Here is a 6,000-nt window from a genome sequence, read left to right on the forward strand (position 1 = left end):
AAGAACTCATGCTAATCATCATCTACGTGAGCTGCGTTTCCCTTTACGTGCATTTGATTAGTCTACAGACGGGTCCTGGACCTCTTGGTAAATAATTGAAAAGTTTCAGAATCTTTTTTATTTTAATTCGACCACACATACTCGACCCACCATGCTCACACTACGCACTGAGTTATTCCTTAAAGGAGCTATACGCTACTCTTGACCCAATCAATCTGGTGCAGACCGAGATCACCGCTCTTAGTCAGACTAGGTTTGGCTTTTTTGTGCTGTTTTGTGAGCCCTAGTCCCAATTCGCGTTACCGCCAGCAAAATACCTCCACTAATTAATTTTATGCTCTACTTATTAACTAATGTGGTTATTTCAAGGCAAGAACAGTGAGTACTTACCGAGTCAGAAAAGTGACAAAGAAGTGTTGTGTAAGTAGAAGGTCATAATGTGGAGGGTTAATATTCAGCCTTGGATTTACAGCTTCGAAAGGATTATAAGCAAGTTTCATCACATGAAAGTCTTCTGGAGCGTTGGCATCTTTGATATAAAGATGTGATCAGAATCTGATTGGAGGAGTACAAGCAAAGTGCAGCAAAGCATGAGAGGATATACAAAGAGGTGGTAGAGAATAATATAAAGTAGGAGAGAGGAAAAGCAAATCAAACGGCACAAACAGCACACAAAGGGAAAAAATAGGAAACAGATAAAAGCAGGAAACAGAAAACTTGTCTAAAACAAAGTAATTGTGAGGGAGAGAGAAATAGAGGGCAAGCTTAAAGAGAAAGAGCAGAAGATGGAGAATGTAAATGCTAAAAGTCAGATCCAGGATTCTACTGGGACTCTGCCAAAGAGGGGAGGTTTACAAAAGGAACTCAAACGGTCGGAAAACAGGCCGATAGAGATGTTTTATTTCATTCTAATATTGTTTTTCATCACTGCTGATGTTTGCCGGCTGGCAGCCAGTCAAACTGCTGATCAGAAGCAGCTCGGTGATGAGTGAAGGAGATACAACATCTACACGTTCACAGATAACACAAAACTAGAATATCTTTTATTTTACCCTCTTCGTGTGACTTATCTCCTTCTCCAACTTTTGTTCCCCATGTCCTCTCACTCTCTCCTTCCCCCTCTGTTTCTTCTCTTGCATCCCTCTCTCTCTCTTCTTCTCATTTCTTCTCATTTCTTCTCATTTCTGCATCCTCTTCTCTCTTCTTATCATGCTGATAAGGTTTCTATCTAGCTGCCGAGCAGACACTGATAATGTTCTGACATCCAACAGCAATTAACTGAAGCTCTGTGTCTCCCCTCGGACGAAAAAAAGCAGTTTGTCTGCATTTTGCCTGCTGTCCTCTTCTTCTCACTCTGAGCCACCTTCTGAATATTTGATCAGAGTGGTGGAACACTTTTGAACCCACCATCACAGAAGCAGGAGAAGATGGCTTCCCTCCTCTGCTCTGTGTTGTGTCTCTCGGTGTTTCTGTTAAGAGTCAGACTCGGGCAGCACGGCTGATCACATTTCAAAAAGTAAATGCATTTAATTTCGTTAGCAAGTGTGCACGCACGAGGTTCACTGCGTGCGTGAGTGAATGAGCATAAACTGCCACAGCTGCTCCGTTCCAGCATTACATGGGTGACGTGTCAGCGGCTGGTAATAGCTCATTCGCTGCTCTGAATTAAAACACAATCAACTAATAGGAGTACAGGGAGAGAGGCGGGATCTAACGGGATTCATGAGAAAATGAAAAGTGATTGGATGTGAAGATTGAATTAGCAGAAAGCAGTCTGGTGTCAGACTCTATGAAGGTGACTGACTGGACGAGTGAGCGGCCGACTCTCAGTGGACCAGAACCCATCCACAAGCTGTCTGTCAGATTAGTGCGCTAGGTAGGCTCCTCCCAACAGTTAGGCTGGGCCAGCTATTACTTATGCTGTAGTTTGAATGGCCTTACATGCCCTGTTCTGCTCTTCATGTGCATGTAAGTCATGTGTTCATCTACATATATATATATATATATATACATACACACATATATATATATATATATATATATATATATATATATATATATATATATATGTGTGTATGTATATATATATATATATATATATATATATATATATATATATATATATATATATATATATATATATATATATATATATATATATATATATATATATATATATGTGTGTATGTATATATATATATATATACATACACACATATATATATATATATATATATATATATATATATATATATATATATATATGTATATACATATTGGTTGGCAGTATAGCTTTAATAAAAAAAGTTGAATCTAGAAGTTATTGAGAAGACACCAAAAGTCTATAATGCAATGCTGCCACATGACATTTTGTTTCTTAAGAAGACTTTTAAAACACTTTCTCAAGGCCATTAAAATAAATTCAAAAGATACTAAGGCACGACGTTCGATCCCGCAACCTTCATTATTTACCTGACGACAGAAATGATTAATGCTTTTATCTTTTGAGTAAATATTCTGTTCCTGTCCTTGAGAGAGGATGGTGCGTTCTCTTAGGCTTATGAGCCGTGTTTTTGGGCTGCAGGCAGCTTTGTGATTTGAGTGGGGGCCATAACCGCCCCCGGAGACATGCCCTGAGGTCCATGAGCCAGTTAGAAGATTAGTCATGCAACATGTAATGTTTTATTGTTTATCTGATGTTGATAGAGAACACACTTCTGGGTTAGAAGCTACACCAGAAAGTGACTTGCGCCACAAAATACTTTCTTCAAGTCTGTTTTTCCATTTTATCCGTCCATCTTTGCCACTAAGCCATCATCTGTCCCTCAAGACGTCTCAAGACGTCATCACCTCGACCTTCATCGCTCACGCTGGAGAGGAAATAATGTTGCTGAACATTGAGCACCATGTCTCATCCGTATGATAGCAACAGTAAGTGCATCTCTCTGTTCTCGTACATCTTTCCGTTTCACTCTTTCTGCTATCATTAAAGTCCTCAGTGTGTCTTGGAGACCATGTTGACAGCCATCACTGGCAGCCAGACGGGATTGCCTACCTGGCGAGGGGAGCTCCATGGAAACTAAAGAGCATTAAAATCCCCCCGTACCCCACCACACCACTTCCCTGTCTCCCTTCCTCTCAGCTCTTTTCCTCTGTCACTTTCAATTCTTGGTTTCTCTTCGGAAGTCTCTTCTCTTTCTCCTTGTGTCTCTCAAACAGTGACTTACAATCAGATCTTCTCTTTCTTTCGCTGCACTTCTGTTCCATCCTTTTCCTCCTGGCTGTCCCCCATCCTCTTATGTGTAATTACTGTGGTGGATACAGTTATGGAGGATGGAGGAGGGAAATACATTGAAGAGGAAGGAGGAGGAGGGAAAAAAGAAGAAAAGGAGGCAAGTGAAGAAGAGAATAGGTAGAAGAGAGGAAAAATGAGGATGAGTGGTGGGAAAGAGGAATAAGAGGAGTAAACAGAGGGGGGATCTAATCGTACTGTGGAAAGTGTGGTAATATATCACCTGCCACAGTTAATAACGTGTCAAGATGCCATGGCTTTGGACAGGAAATATAGGTTAACTGGTACTTCATATAAATGTACTTCAAGAAGCACAGGTGGAGGAGTAAAGACTGCACACACACACACATACAGTACACACACTATAATACACACAACAACATGCAGGCGTGTAGGTAAAGATGCCAGATGAGCTCATAAAAACCAAGAAACGCTAACGGACAGTTCAAGCACAATCAAAGACATGGATGCAAATGTAGATGCAAGCGCGTAGGCAGCAACAGAAAGTGTACATTTTGAACACACACATGCATGCTCCTGCACACACACACACACACACTCAGTTACATGAACCCTTTGATGATATTTGTAATCATATGTGGTGGAAAATCAAATTTTCACAAAATGAGGTTGTTTTTTTCCGCATTGTGCATTCTCGCCATCACTCTCTTCTCCTCTAGCTTCTGTATCTACTCGCTCGCTTTTTTCTGTTTTTCATGCCTTCTCTTGTCTCCCTCTGCTCCTCGTTCCCTTTCTTTCTTCTCTCCTCTCTCTATGCATATCCACCCTTCATTCTCAACCTCCTATCTCACCCTCACCCCCCACCTCCTCTCCTCCCTGTGGTCGGCTCATCCCTCTCTCCTACTCCTTCTTTTGCCCCAAGGATATCTTCCCTCCTACACGGCCTCGCCTCATTCCTCTCTCTCTCTCTCCATTTATTTATATCAATGAGCAAATGTCATCCTTTTATCTTCCTCCAGATGAACAGACTCTGCCTTTGGAAGAGGATAGAAGAAGAGAGGAGAGGAACACAGAGGAACACAGTTTCTCTCAGTGCATAAATTCAACTGTACCAAGCAGTGGGGATGTTATATAAACTCTCCCTTGTAAGAGGAAATAATTCAATGTGTTTTGGCTGGCTGGTAAAGGGATTGTTTTGCCTCAAACACTCCAAATGAATATTAATACTGGAATGGAGAAATCAAGACTTTATTCCAGCATTTACACAATGGACTGTTTTGAACAGACAAACCTTTTACAGCATCACATCCACCTCAGGCTCGTACTTTGGCTCTTAATTCACCTAAAAGACAAATACACAGAAAAGGGAATATGGTGTTTGGAAAGTACTGGTTATTACGGTTGTTTCAAGTTCATGCTCTTCTATGTTTTTTACACGCGATAGCTTCAGCCAAGTAAGTAGAGATTGTGCATGTTACTTAAAAGAGTAGTACAGCACCAAGTCAACATATACGTGAAGCCTGACATAAGCTGGCATTCTCCTATCATGAGACGTTCAACTGATGATGGCTTACTTTTGCTCCTCTCTCAGAATGTTGTGGGCAGTCATAGTGGTTAGTAGAAGAGCATCAGGAGTCTGTATGCCCCCCAAGGGGCCCAGCATATTCATTATTGATGGACTCTTTGTTTCTAGCATCATTGCAGCAGAAAGAAGCTGGTAAACAGACAGGCCCAGACCAGGAGAAAGCAACACATGCAATGGCAGAGTGCTGATGCCCAGCTACATTCAAACCCTGATACCCCAAACTGACACACTAAAGCATGTCTCTTACCAATAACTAACTACAGGAGATGCTGACAAGACAGTTTCCAGCTGTGTGGCTGGTGTGTTTTACCAGGAGTATTATTTAATGTTAATGCTAAAAGCAATACGCATATGAGTTCATGGACTCTAACTAAACTAAACTGTGACCAATTCAAAGCACATAATGTGTAATGGTAGCCAACTTTTTACATAAATGGTCCTGTATGATATTGGCCAATTAAACACTTTTTGCTGTGTAATATCTGCTAAGCTTCCCTTTAGTATGTCATTATAGCCCATAATTACTCAGTCTTAAAATGTTCACAAATAAAACCAATTCATCTGACAATGAGGTGAGATCATTCACAATGTTTATTAAAACACAAATGAAGAAGAATCACACGTTATTTTCTTGATACAGAAACCTTATTCTGACACATATTTCTAAAGAAAGAAATTCCTGCAGTACTTCCTTTGCAGGAATGATAATCCCTCTGATGGGAATATTTCACGTTTATTTGAGGGGCTTGCTTCAGGGTCTGTGTATGAGAGGCTGCATCGGTCAGGAGAGTTGATGTCTGACACGTGTCTTTCGAATTAGCTCTCGTACCACGACTGACTCATCCTCTGTGACTCTGATGGTTAGAAAAGAACCTTACGTTGGGATACAGACACACACCGGTGATAATGGAATAACAAGCTCTCGTTGGAGTGTCATCGCATTGGACTCAGACAAATGCGGAGTGAGCCAGAGCACCTTTAGTTTTCCATTGAGGAGGAAGCTGCCTGGAATCAACAGTCTGTGTCAGGGGGAAAACCGCAGAGCTGGATGGAGAAAAGGAGACACAGGGTGACAAAAAGGATGATGGTGTTATTGGTTAACTGCTGGGACTGTGATCAAATCCTCCTCGCTGAGATAGGTCTCTGCCAGCTTCCTTTTCAT

Source organism: Anarhichas minor, unplaced genomic scaffold (assembly GCF_050575085.1).
Source record: "Anarhichas minor isolate MPS153535 unplaced genomic scaffold, ASM5057508v1 ptg000012l, whole genome shotgun sequence".
Lineage (NCBI taxonomy): Eukaryota > Metazoa > Chordata > Actinopteri > Perciformes > Anarhichadidae > Anarhichas > Anarhichas minor.